Here is a 14485-nt window from a genome sequence, read left to right as displayed (position 1 = left end):
GAGAGACCTTGTCTCAAAACAACAACAACAACAACAACAACAACAATAAATCCTGGTTTAGTTACAGGCCAGTCTCAATTTTTTTTCCCTCTATGTAGCTCCAGCTGTCTTGAAATTCACTGTATAGACCAGGCTGACCTCAAATTTAGAAACCCATCTGCCTCTGCCTCTGCCTCATGAATGCTGGGATTATGGCCCCAGTCTTAGATATATTAAGACTATCTAGTATGGCTGGAGAGTGAGCTCAGTGGTTAAGACCACTGTCTTTGCTTCCAGAGGTCCTGAGTTCAATTCCCAGCAACCACATGGTGGCTTCACATGAATCTATAATAAGATCTGGTGCCCTCTTCTGGTGTGTGAAGGCACACATGCACAGCAGAATATTGTATACATAATAAATCTTTTAAAAAAAAAAAAGGACCACCTAGGAAGGCAGGGAGAAGGGAAGAAGGAATGGAGGAATCAATAATCACATGGCAAGCCCAATCCATGTGAGTTTGTCTCCTGGCACTGAAGGGACACCTAAATGTCTTCCCTTTCCAGGTGGGTCTTAAAGTGGGTGAGTCTTTGGCCTAGGTTTGAATCTGTTTATCCCAGGGCTTTAACTATGTCTCTCTCACAAACACATGCTGACCAGTTTGTTCTTTTCACTTTGCATGTCCAAATAGTATGTATGTATGTTTGTATATATGTATCCCAGGATATCTTCCCAAAAAGTTTTACATACTTCCTATGAAGAAACAAACTAAGCAGGCAATCGTATTGTCCATTTAATTTTAACTTAGTAAGAATGCTGTGATTAAAATTGTTGTATTTGAAATGTTGGCAAGAAAACTTCGGTTCAGCAGTGAAGTTACCAACTAAATGTAACCAACCAATAATGACTAAAACTGGGCCAAAAGATCCGGTTCCCACCAATTAGGATTATCCATTCAATTCCTATGGAGAGTTCTAATCACCAACCAGTTTTATAAATGGGTCCCTACCAAGGCTGCTCCCACCACTGACATGTTTCCACTAAAGAGGAGTCCCTATAATTAGGATTCTGGTCCCTATTCGTGGATCTCTGTAGATTCTGTTTCAAGCCAGGGATTCATCCACACAGCTCCCACCCAAGGATTTAAGCCGGTACGAATCAAATGAGTCATTCCCAGTCTTCCCACCCTCCCTCAGGAACCCGGTCCATTTGATGCCCACCGATGGGTCCCGAGCTACACCACTCCCTACTATCCCGCTCCCTCCAGCGTCCCTCTCCGTCTCGGCTTTCACTATGACCCGACCCTTCCCCGGGCGAAGGCAAGATGGAGGCCGGAAGCACAGCCGCCTTCGCGAGCCCTCCCGCCAGGCGCCCGCCCGCCAGCCTGACGCCGCCGCGCTTGACGCCGCCGCCGCCCTCGCGCACCCGCCGCCCCTCCCCCGGCCTCCCCTCCCCCCCGCCGTAACGTCCTGACGCTCCGCAGGGACCCCTGACTGGACGGCGGCGCGTGAGCGGCGCGAGAAGCCTCGCCGCGGGGGTGCGCGGGCGCGCCGATGCCGCTTACCTGGGCCCACACGGGCCTGCTCCGGCGCCCGGCTGTGACGGGTGCGGAGGCGGGTGGTGGCGGTGGCGGCCGCAGCCTTCGCTCCTTGTTGGGGATTCGGCGGCGGCGGCGGCGGCGGCGGCGGCGGCTCGGGCACGCGCTTCCTAGTGACGCAACACCGAGGCCGCGCACGCACGGCCCGGGCGAGCTTGGAGACTTATTTGGCGCCCAGCGCGGAAGCGCACAGTGTGGTGAGATAGTACCTCAAGGGTCCTTGCGCGCGTGCGCGCATGCCCTTGGGTGTGTGACCAGTGGCTAGGTGTTCTGTGGGGTCAACCCGAGGTTGGCGTTGTTTGATTGTAGTCCGGGTAGAGTCTCCACCGGAGAACCGTGCACCCTAGGTGTGTGCTCTGCAACCCAGACTCGGCCTTGCTGCGACAGACACTGTCGTAGAACTCAGGTGCGACCTGAGCACAGGCGTTCTTGCTTATTTCGGACAGAATCGTGTTTTGTTTTGTTGTTGTTGTTGTTTTTAAATTGAAGGCTTTCGAATTTGCTTTCTCAACCTGTTCAATCCGGAGCGGTGTTTTCACGCGGCTGACCAGCTGACGTTGCAGCCGGTAGTCCAACACGATTTAAACTTTAAAAAAAAAAAAGGGACTCGCTAAGTAGACCAGGCTGACCGGGAACTCAGATCTGCCTGCCTTCCGAGTTCTGAGATTAAAGGAGTGTGTCACCACGTCCAGCCCATTAAAGTTTTAAATGAAAGTTAAAAGTTAAGTGTCTTCGGTATCTTGAAGCCATAAAGTCTCATCGAGTGTCTTGAATGCCCGAAGAATTGCATTATTTATTTATTTATTTATTTATTTATTTATTTTCCTAGCACCAGGCCAGCTCCCCTAAGCGCTCAATGTGCTCTCTAGGGTTCAGTCAAGGGCTTCAGGATTCCTGCCCTGCCCATCCTGAGTCTTCAGAGTAGAAATGGATGCCTGCTTTGGACTGAGCAACAGACTCCCTGTTAACAGCATGGCTGCCAGGGTGGGAAGCTGACAAGCAAAATTTTCATATTACTGACCCCATAACTAAGAGAATTGCACTTTCATGCTGAAATGAAAGTCTTTGTCAGTGCTGTTTGTTTTGATTATTGTGTGATAAACACACAAGCTTGTCATTGCAGAAATAAATGCTAATGAGGTCAAATAGTAAGCCTGGAGAAGAGCTGGTAGCCAGTGTGAACATTTGTTCAGGGAAGCTTGGAGAGTGTGGTAGAAGGCTACATCTATGGTCTCCCCATGTAATCTAGTCAGAAAAATCAGCTTGTCCAGCCTGCTCAGAAACACAGGTTCTGGTCACCAGTGTCTGAGGTTAGTCCTACTGTGGGCAGCCCTCATCTGAGCAGAGCCCTGTCTGCAGAGGGAATGAAGGGTGTTAACAGCTGGTATCGCCATGTGTCCATAACTCCCCCATTTATGTACTGGATCCTAACTCCCTAAGAAGCTAATAGTAGAAAGTAGGGGTTTGAGAAGGTGGTAGCAGGCATGGTCCATGTCTGAGGCAGGAAGCAGTCCTTTCCCTGTACTGAACCAAGCCTTATTCTTGGACTGCCAGTCTTCAGAACTGTAATGGTAGATTTGGATTATTTATAAGCACATACTGGATATTTATTTTTGTTGCAGCAGCCTCAGTAATCTAAGCCAGTATTAAACGCGCCCCCAAGAATTAAGGAAGTACTTCCAAAACAAATTCTCACAGGGAATAAGAGTAGCTCAGCGTTTGGGCCATGTGAGCACCATGATAATGGTGCCGCATTATGCCAAAAGAACAGGAAGCTGTGTAGGTTCAAATACTGCATAAATAAAGGGGACACAGGACAGTTCCTCCCTACAGTGGAGTTTTGATTAATAAACATAATAGGAAATGGAAAACATTACTTGTGGCAGACAAAATCCACTGGGTAGTTTTGAAGAATTAATGGATGAGCCAGGCACGGTGGTGCATATCTGTGAGGCCAGCACTCTGGGAGGTATAAGCAGGCACATCTCTGGGAGTTTGAGACCGGCCTGGTCTGCAAAGCAAGTCCAGGACAAAAAAAAAGAAGAAAAAGAAAGAAAATTAATGGATAAAAGTTTGAAGTAAAACAAGTTTGCATGATTTCAAGATACCTTGCTTAAAATATGTTCTATTACGTATTTTTACTATTCTTATTACTGTAAGAAAAATTACCTCAAATTTAGTGCCTTAAAATTACAAGTTGTAAGAGCTGGGCATGGTGGTGCATGCCTGTAATCCCAGACTCTGGGAAGTAGAGACAGGTGGATCTCTGTGAGTTCAAGGGCAGACAAGGCTATACAAAGAAACCTTGTCTTAAAACAAACAAAAAAACAAGCTTTAGGTCAGGTTTATCACACACCCATAATTCCAATTTAGAAGACAGAGGAAGAAAGATTGAGGGTTAAGTGGTAGTTTGGGTTCCATAACACGACCCTGTCTCAAGCAAATGAGTAGTGTGAGTTTATTCTCTTACTCCTCTGAAGGCCAGAATTGAAGCTCAACCCAAGTTCAGTAAGCTGAAGCCATGTGCCACAGGAATGGTGAAAACCATTTCCTGCCTCCCTTGGCTCCGGGAGGGATCCTGTGGTTCCCTTTCAAGTATAAAGGTTTACACTTCCAGATCATAGTCCCTCACTAGAGGAAGTCTGGACAGGAACTCAAGCAGGACTGGAACCTGGAGGCAGGAGCTGATGCAGAGGCCATGGAGAGGACTTGCTTATTGGCCTGTTTCCTATGGCTTGTTCAGCCTGCTTTATTATAGAACCCAGCCCCCCCTCCCCCCCAGCCCAGGGATGGCACCACCCACCAAGGGCTGGGCTCTCTCACACTGATCTCTAATTGAGAAGATGCCTTACAGCTGGATCTCATGGAAGCATTTTCTCAAGTGAGACTCTTTCCTCTCTGATGACTCTAATTTGTGTCAGGTTGACACAAAAACTAGCCGGTACAGTGGGTACAGTGATAGACTGTGACCTGAGAGTTCAAAGCCAAAATAAACTCCTTCTCAAGTTGCTTTTGTTTATAATGTTTTATCACAGCAATACAAACCGTAACTAAGACACATCTGCCAACTTTCTTCCCATCACTTCAAGTCTCCTTTGTGCATAACCAAACACATTCAGTGAAAACATGGACCTCTTGTGGGTGATAATTCTGCTTTCCCAAAATGTAAATCACAAAAACCAAGGATAGTAACTTTTAAAGTATAGAAAACATATCAGGTTGCCACCAATGACACATGTTAATTTTAAGATTGATGGGGCTGAAGTTGCTTTTACAGAGGATCGAGGTTCAGTTCTCAGCCCCTATGTGGAGGCTTGCTGTCTGTAACTCTAGTTCCAGGGGATTCAAAGTCCCCTCTGGCCTCTGTGGTCAACAGATATGTAACATAGTACACAGACATACATGCAGACAAAACAGCCATACATTTAAAAAAAAAAAAAAAGCCAAAATCTTTTGTTTGTTTGTTTTGTTTTGTTTTTTCAAGATAGTGTTTGTGTAACAGCCCTGGGTATTCTGAAACTTGCTTTGTAGACTAGTAGGCTGGCCTTGAACTCACAGAAATCCACCTGCCTCTGACTTCAGAGTACTGGAATTAAAGGTGTACACCACTATGCCCAGCCTTATTGTTTTTAAATTTTAATATAGGAATGAGTGATGTTATTTTAAAACAATATCCACTCCTTCATGAGCTGTCTCTTACAGAGCTGCTTCCACTCTTGATTAGCTTCTTTTTAAAATTTATTTATTTTTTATAAATTACAGTTTATTCATTTTGTATCCCGACTGTAGCTCCCTCCCTTATCCCCTTCCAGTCCCACCCTCTCTCCCTCATCTCCCAAGACCCTGACTAGCTTCTAAATTCTGAAGAAACAATGAACCTAATGATTAAAATGTTAACTGCTCTATAATCTCTCTTTAGACTTAACAAAACACCTCTGGTGAGCTTTAGAATGTATAGGAATGTGTAAGGTGATACTTAACTTTCAGAAAAGTAATGTGTTTGTCTAAGAAACTAGCCTCAGGAAATACAGTTGAGGTCTACTGTGATTATTTCTAGTGAGAGAGAGGGAGAGACCCTGAGTGAGGAAGACCCTGCTCAGAATATATAGCCTTTCTGGCCAGAGTTCAGTTATACTGTCTCCCTCCCTATAGTATCTCCTCCATCTACCTAAGTTCTCCAAGGTGGTCTTCTGAGGGGTGATAATAATACCTTCTTCCATCTTCTCAGGGTGCCAGCTTTTGGATGATTTCCTTTCTACCAATACTTGATAACTGAATATCTTGGCTTTCAAACAACAAGCAGACACACTGCTCTAGTAACAGTCCGTTGAAGGAAACAACCGTCTCTGGCTCTGTTGCCAAGAATGTCTAGCCAACTTTGAGAAAACATCAGACAAACTCATACTGATGGAAATCAGCGTTATAACTGACTGATGTTCTTCAAAGGTCATAAAAGACAAAATGAGGAAATACCACAAATTGGGCACAATTTGAAATAAAGAAACAATACAAAAAGCATCAAGAGATTATTGCAACATTGGAGAAAAAGCTGGCGAAATTTGCAAAAGGTCTTTGGTTAATAGTGTGCCAGTGATAATCTTTCATATCAATAACTGGACTGTAGTTACATTAAGATACTTGCACTAGGGGAATCTGGGTAAATAATATGTCAGTGAGTATGACAGTGAATCCCTGTCTTATTATTCACATGTTCTATGTATTTTAGCTTATAACAAAAAGTTACAAGTTTTTTGTTTTTTTTTTTTTTTTTTTTGGTGTCTGTGTAAAAACTAGGGACTACTGACTGTCTCTGTGTGTTGAACACTCAACTTGACCTAACACCAGACTACGTCTCAGCTGCCAAAAACATTTAATGACTATCAGAGACAGTTACTCGGGTTTTAGGTAAATGAGGTAGTAGGAATCCGTGGGAGGGGTCAACAAAGTATATAGCTGGGGAGAGGCACAGAAGTAGGAAAGGCCGTGGTTGTAAACAGAGAGTAAAGATTTAGGTGTTACTCAAAGAAGGCCCTGGAGAATAGAAAGATGTAGGGATGAAAACAGAAAACCCTACTCAGAACCTAAATCTTTCACTGCCTAGTTAAACAGATTCTTATGTCCCACCAAGGACAGCACTCGATGCGAGTTGGAGGTACAGACTGAAAAGCATGCACTCCCCCTCCCCGCCGAAGACGGTGCTCTGACCCAGAAATGAAAATCCATATACCTCTCTGGGATATTTGGGGCCTAAAATACTGCTGTAGACAAGCAAAAAATCAGAGAGACTCAAAGCATATTCAGATTAATGAGGTTGAAGAAACTCATACAACAATTTAAAAACTCAAAAGTCCTAACAGTAAAATCCAAAGACAGACCAAGCTGATACATACCAAGGAGTAGGAAAATAATAAAAATCTATTTTCCATAATTAAGTCATTATTTTACTATAAGAACAGAAAACTTTGTATGTCCAGTAACAACACCACATAGCAAACAGTAGTCTCAAATCTAACCAAAAGGTTTCAGTCAGGGTTCATTGCTATTTTGTGTGGCTTGATGGCACACAAGTGCATTGTTCATGTTGTAGGTTCAGAGTGAAGGCTACAAGTAAAATTTCAGGATATAACACAAAAGAGTATTGCCAGAAACAATTTGAATTCATCAGGCTTTTTAGTTTAAATTAATTTTGATCATTATGCATTCAGAAACCTTTTACTATTGCCAAAGAATTCATGACCCCACATACTGTTAATCTACCACATGTAAGTCCACTATCCACAGTTTAAAAACTATAGGTTAAACACATTGATTAAGTCAATGTCATCATGATTTATCTCTAGAAATGCCCTTTTAGACACCCCAGAGGTATGTTTTATTGATCTCAGAGCTATCTCTCAGTCTAATCAAGTTGGTAGTAAAGATTAACAGTCATGAGCTGTCATGATGGTTCATCTGGTAAAGATGCTTGCCTGAGTTTGATCCCAGGGTCCTACATGATGGAAGAAGAGAACAGACTTCACTAAGCCATCCTCTGACCTCTAACCTCTACGTATGCTGTGGCAGAGACATGCTTCCACCACCACATATGCACACACACACACACGTATATCCAATGTAAAAATAATTTTTAAAAATGTTCTAGATTCTTTAATGGAATATGGTCTTCTGTAAGTGCCATTAGTGAGGGGACAGAGAGATAGCTATATTTTCAGTCATCCTTCATAAAAATTTAAGATGACAGCTCATGACAGTTAGTCTTTACCACCAGCTTGATTAGATTGAGAGATATCTATGAATAAAACATACCTCTGGGGTGTCTAAAAGGACATTTCCAGAGACAAGTTTAGAACTTATCTCAAAAGTTTGAATGTTTCCCTAAATTTTTATTACACCCATAAATAATTTTGCAACTGTTAAAATGGTGGGCTGAGTGTGGTGGTTTATGCCTTTAATCCCACTTATAGGCAATGGCAGTTGGATCTCTGTAAATTCAAGACCAGCCTGATCTGCATAATGAGTTACAAGATAGCCAGAGCCACAGAGTAAGGCCTTGTCTCAAAAAACAAACATAAGTGTGTGTGTGGAGGGAGGAGGGTGGCACACACCTTTAATTTCAGCACTCTGGAGGCAGAGGCAGGTGGATCTGTGAGTTCAAGGCCAGCCTGGTCTACAGAGTGAATTCCAGGAAAGCTGAGATTACACAGAAAAACCCTGTCTAGAAAAAAAAAAACCAAACAAACAGAACCAAAAACAAGCAAACAGAAAGTGATGGCCATGGAGACAAAGTGCTGACATTAGATCTCTAGGCACAGTTCCCAAAGGCAACTGCCTATCAGCTTCAACACTGCCAATGAACTGCTTTTGAGGAAAGACCCTGTCATGAAAGATCTGTCTTCAATAGTCCAAAAGGAGTTAACACACTTTAGGTTGGGCATACGAGAAAAACTGTCGTCAAAAAATAATGCCTTCTCCTACTTTCCTCAGTGGACACTGAATCTTAAATAGGAGGCTGGAGAGATGGCACAGAGGTTAAAAGTGCTTGCTGCTTCTGCAGAGAACCCAGTACCCACACTGGGTAGCTTACAACTAACTGTCTGTAACTCCAGCTACAGGAGATCCTATGCCCTTTTCTTTCCTGTTTGGGCACCTGTGCTCACATGCACATGCTCTTAGAATACACACACATACACATAAGTAAAAATACAATCTTTTGTAAAGAATTGAAGGCTGGGCATGGTGGTGAATGCCTTTAATTCCAGCACTTGGAAGACAGAAGTGACAGATATCTGGGAGTTCAGTCCAGCCTGATCTACGTAGTTCCAGGACAGCCAGAGCTACACAGAGAGACCTTGCCTCAAAAAACAAAACAAAATCAGAATTTACTTTGAAAATAATAAAAATAATATAATAATAATAAATAATAAAAATTATGGTTTATGATACATACTTCAGAAATTTTTCTTTACATGTGTCTGGTTTTTTGTTTTGTTTTTTTTTTTGTATGCTCCTGTGCAATGGAGTATGTATGAACAATCATGTGATCTAGAGTAAAACTCAGGTTGTCAGGCTTGGCAGAAAGTACCTTTACCGACTGAGCCATCTCAGCCCCCATGTTAAGGTTCTCTTTACAAGCTACAAGTTCTTTCAAAAGTCTGAGAGTAAAGCCTATAACTGAATGGCTGACAGGTGGTAATTGCAGTGGTGGGCTGCTTACCCAGCATATGAGAGGCCCTAGGTTCTATGGGGGGAGGGGTCATTTAAATCGTTTTGGTGGCTATAATCCCAGCACTTGGGAGGCTAAGGCACCAGGATCATGAGTTTGAGACCAGTTTGGGCTACACAGTAGGAAACCCCTATCTCAAAGGTAGAGGGGAAAGGGGCTGGTGAGATGGCTCAGTGAGTAAAGGCACCTGCTGCTAAGCCCAAGGATCTGAGTTTGATCCTCAGGACCGACCTACATGGTGGAAAGAGAACTGCAAGTTGTCCTCCGACCTCCCCATGTGTGACGTGCTGCGCTCTTGTACACACACAATAAATAAATGTAACAAAAAATTTAAGGGTGAAAGAAAATAAGGACTGGGGAGATGGTTCAGTGGCTGAAAGCACTTGCTTCACCAATACATACCTAGTAACTTAAGTTCAGGTCCTTGGAACCCACATAAAAGGACACAGGAATGCATGAAGATGGGTGGTAGAGATGGGAGTCCTCAGAAAATTTCAGGCGAGCTAGCTTGAAGTATGAGTGGAATACCAAGCAACAGAAGAGCTTCTGACTCGAAAACAAAGCTGAGAACAAGTACCAAAAGTTGTTCTTTGACCTCTGTGTGTATGCATGTGCACTCGAACTTAGAAACAGTTTGTTCATTGAAGCAAAAATAGCACACGTATAATATGACTCGCATTTTTACCTAGATGTTTTAAGCTTACTATGTGTGGTTAGTCTATGGCTCAGTGTTATTTTTAATGCACTTGTTTATCTTTTATTTGTGTGTGTATGTGCTTGGTGAGTTATGTGCACCATGTGTATGCAGGATCCTAAAGAGCAGAAGATGGCATCAAGCCTCCTGGAGTCACAGGCAGTTGTGAGCTGCCATGTGGGCGCTAAGACCGGAACCCCGGTCCTCTGGAAGATGGCAGTGCTCTTAACCATTGAGCATTTCTCCAGTCTCTCAGTCTCGTTATGATTCAACTTATGACTTTATCCTATATGGAAGTAATATAGAATTAAAAAAGTTTTAACTTTTTTATTGATTCTTTGTGAATTTCACATCATGTACTCCAATCCCCCCACTCGTTTCCCCACCCCCTCATATCTGTCCTCTGCCTTTGGGACCTCCCCCACCCCTCCCAAAAAAACACACACACAAACAACAAAACAAAACAAAGCATAGAAAACGTGTCATTACGGAAGCTGTCGTGTATCACAGCATGGTATGTCTCATGCCATACCCCTCTGTCCCCACATCTTCACTTGCAAATATTCGTTGCAGTGAGGCATTGATCTGGTACAAGGTATCTGGCTTCTGTTACACCATTAGTATTGGCTCCTCACCGGAACTCTTCCCAGTTATACTGTTATTGCCCTGTGTCATGGAGATCCTTGAGCTTTGGATCAGTAGGACCAGCTCTTTCACATGCTCCAGCAGTTCATAAATGATACAGATTTTGGGATGAGCCAACTCAAAGCCCTGGATAGCTGAGCTGGTCAGCCTGCCAGCTCCCCTCCATCTGCGTAATCAGGGCAAACTCTCCAGCCCTGCTCTGGCAAGGCCTCCCAATGTTGCTATCGGCAGGAAGCAGGGTCAGCTCTCTGGTTCTCATGCCCTTGGGGCCAGCTTGCCCACTCTCACACCTCTAGAGCCGACTCCACTCTGTTGCCCAGCTGAGGCTCAGAGCCCAATCTCCATAGTGCTGCAGCCGTCTAGGAGCTGGACCAGCTCTCCCTGGCCCCCACCTCCCTTGAGGCTGGCTTACCGGTGCCTCCAACATTAAGGCTGGCTCCACTGTGTTGCCCAGTTGACGTGCAGGGCCTGTTCTCCTGAGTGCTACAGCCACTGAGGAGCAGGGATAGCTTCTCCCACTCTCATTACCTTGGGGCCAGCTCTCCTAACTGCCATAGGTAGTGAGAGTTGAAGGAGGGGCATCATCTCCACGCCTGAGCCCCCTCCGAGCAGATGAGTGGGCTGGGGTCAGCTATCCCACTCTCATGCCCTCGGCACTATCTCACCCCCACTACCAGGGCCAACTCCACTCTCCTGATTGCTGGTGCTGGTGCTGGGCCAGCTCTCCAGAATGCCACTAGTGGGGAGCAGGACCAGTTCTGCACAGGCCTCGGCTGCCCAGACCAGGAACATTCCCATGGTCTGTAGTGGTAATATGAGCCACAGACATCAACACAACCCCTGGGCTGTATGGCCACAGACTCAGACATGGCCCTCACTAGCAGAATGGGCTGAGACTTCACCATGGTCTCAGGTGCCGGGGCTGGCTACTCACGGTAGGCCATCCCTCTCCACCTTTGGGTCTCCAATCCCACCTTTCTTCATGATGCTCAAACTCTTCTGCTACTCTTTTTCTCCCACCTGCCCGCCACATATTTGCACATTGTAGTGGCTTCCACTGCAGGTCGGCCATGCAGCTGGGCCCCTTCTGGGTGATCTTTTCTGTCCAAATGGCATGGTGCCAAAGGGCTTCTAGGTGTCTACAGCCCACCTGCCTGTGTAGCATGGCAGTGGGCAGGTCTATGAAGGTCTTCCCCCACTCCCAAGACATATGGCTTGGAGGCAGATGGGCCTCTTTGTCTATGGCCCACCCATACTGTGTGGCAGAGGGTGAGTCTCTCAGCACCTTTCCCCATCAGTCCATTTTCTGCCGTGCTGGGGATTAGACCCAAGGCCTCATGCATGCTAAGCACGTCCCTCAGCACCAACCTGTACCCTCCCAAGCTAGTGAGGTGTGCTGTGATATGCTCTCACATCTCTGGACACCTGGCTATGTGCTATGTGATCCTCTGTGCTCACTGCACACCCTATTGTCAGTGTTTGTCAGAGTATGATGGTTAGTCCTTCTTGTCACCTAGATTCCATCTGAACTCAACTAACAGGCAAGCCTCTGGGCACACCTGTTAGGAATTACCTAGATTAGATTAACCTCTGGGCATGGCTGTGAGGGATTTTCTCCTTTAAAACAATACTTTTACTATTTTTCATTCTGTTTAGGTGTGTGTGTCTATGTGTGAGTTTGTATATGTGAGCACAGGTGCCCACAGGGGTCAGAGGTGTCAGATCCACTGGACCTGGAATTAGAGACAGTCTTGAGCAGCCTGACCTGTGGGTGCTGTAAGCAGCTGTCCTGTGAAAGAGCTGCCATCAGTAAAGGATTTCGATTACATCCACTGAAGTGGGAAGATCTACTCTGAATGTAGGCGGTAACTGCTAGCAGCAGCTCAAAGCAAGGAGGACTAAGCGGGAAACATTTGCTTTTGTTGGTTTTTGTGTCTCTGTTTTTGTGTTTGCTTGCTTGATTTTATGTCTTGTTGATGAGTTCCTCTTCCCTGTTCACAAACTGAATTACATTGTTGCTGCTGCTGTCACTGCTGCTGTCCTTTGCTGTCATCAGAACCTAGCTTCTTCAGCCCATCAACCTGAAGTGAAGACCAACGGCTCTCCAAGAACTTCAGCATCATATTGGGACTCCTGAGGCACCCAGCTAGGTAGACAGAACAGCTACCAGTTCTTTATTTCTGCAGTGTTAAGGCAGCCATTGATGGGTTACCTAGACTATATCCTGTATGTCAATCTAGTCAATCCTCCTTTCTGTATTCATCCTATCAGTGGTGTTCTTTTATACTCAATGAATTAACACATTCACCGCTTTGGTTGTTTTCTTTTTCTTTATAATTTACTGGTGTGTGGGTGTGTGTGATTGTGTGATGTGTTGTAGAGGACAACTTTATGGAAGTGTTTTTTTTTCCTTTCACGTGCGCTCCAGGGACTGAACTCAGGTCATCAGGTTTGCATCCTTGTGTGCCTTCATCCATTGACCCATCCAACACGTGATTGTAAGGTAGATTTTGTGTGAGACGACTGTCCAACTATCAGCTAAAGTGTCTTCAGCATTTTTTAAGGCTAGCTAGTGTATTAGTTACCGTTTTCACTGCCTGACAAAAAAGAAAAGTCATGGTAGCAGAAACATGAGGCAACAGGTCACACTGCATCCATAGTCAGGGAGTAAAGAGTGATTGGCACCAATGTCCAGTTTGCTTTCTCCTTTTTATTCAGCCCAGGATCCCAGCTTAATAGTGCTGCCTACTATTTGGGGTGGGTCCTCCCAATACAATTAACTCAATCTAGAAACCTCCTCCTCTTCTAGGCAATTCTAGTTCCTGTTGACAACCAGTATTAGCCAGCACAGCTGAACTAAGCTGTGTCATTTGTTCATTATTTATTAGTTGTCCATTTATTTATTTTGTTTGTTTTTGTGTTTTTTGAGACAGGGTTTCTCTGTGTATAGCCCTGGCTGTCCTGGAACTCACTCAATAGATCAAGCAGGCCTTGAACTCAGAGATCTACCTGTCTCTACCTCCTGAGTGCTGGAATCAAAGGCGTGTGACACCAGGCCCGGCCAGCTTTTTTCTTTCTTTGTTTGTTTCTTTTTTTCTTTCTTTCTTTCTTTTCTTTCTTCTTTCTATCTATCTTTCTTTCTGGCTCTCCCAGAAAGCCCAGACACAGAAAAAGACTTTGATGTCACAAGATCTCTGAGGGGTCCAGTGATAAATTCTTCTTGAAGAAGGGGAGCCCTTCCTTCCCTAGAATAAATGTTGAGTCTCAGACGAGCTTTGATAAAATCAATGATACTGGCCTGTTTATTTAATGTGAAACAGGGACTTACAAACCTTGGGCAGTGGGAGAGGTTTTGAGGGTGAATGTGTTTGATTGGCTGGGGCTAGGAGTGCTAAGAATAATTCATTTACATGCAGTGATACAGTACTGTTTTAAGAAGGGGAACACAGTACTTAATTATCCTATGGGCTGGAGAGGGTGAGAGCTCCAGGTGTGGTTAGAGGTATGGATAAAGGTCATTAGTTAAAAGCTAAGGTCTAAAACATCTCATTAGCATGGGGGTGGAATTTCCAGGAATCTCCAGGTGCACATCTGGTTTCTTTTATCAGGAAAAGGTGGAGCCTGGAATCTCCCTGAGGGCTTTGACATTTCTTAGAGGATATAGGGTTTGCCCAGATAAGGGGGGAAGAAGCAATCCAACTGAAGAAGGGAGTCTGTCATTTTATTCCCAAGCTCAGGGGTTATCTGGTAATGCCAGACTTTGTGACCTTTCAAGCAGGGTCCAACAGTTTTGTATGTGTATATACAAAACTGCATGTATATGTGTGAGCCTGGTGCCAATGGAAGTCA

General features: G+C 44.6%; 1 protein-coding gene and 1 long non-coding RNA gene across 3 annotated transcripts in view; one reads left to right on the top strand and one right to left on the bottom strand.

The window, feature by feature from the left end:
- The window catches only part of Gmeb2 (glucocorticoid modulatory element binding protein 2), a 38916-nt gene extending 37238 nt beyond the window's left edge, over positions 1 to 1678 (bottom strand). The window contains exon 1 of one of the 2 annotated variants that reach the window (XM_021645900.2): positions 1542 to 1678. The gene's annotated coding sequence lies outside the window, so the exon portion shown is untranslated. The remainder of the gene's footprint in view (positions 1 to 1541) is intronic. The other variant, XM_060382700.1, reaches the window with a different exon arrangement.
- LOC132653723 (uncharacterized) lies at positions 1661 to 12944 on the top strand. The gene is made up of 2 exons (XR_009591547.1): positions 1661 to 1771; positions 5803 to 12944. It is a non-coding gene; the product is annotated as an uncharacterized LOC132653723 (long non-coding RNA).
- The last annotated feature ends 1541 nt before the right edge of the window (positions 12945 to 14485 follow it).

Source organism: Meriones unguiculatus, chromosome 4 (assembly GCF_030254825.1).
Source record: "Meriones unguiculatus strain TT.TT164.6M chromosome 4, Bangor_MerUng_6.1, whole genome shotgun sequence".
In the NCBI taxonomy this organism is placed as follows: domain Eukaryota; kingdom Metazoa; phylum Chordata; class Mammalia; order Rodentia; family Muridae; genus Meriones; species Meriones unguiculatus.
The sequence above is the reverse complement of the archived record's forward strand: the minus strand, read 5'-3'. Positions and strand labels throughout refer to the sequence as shown.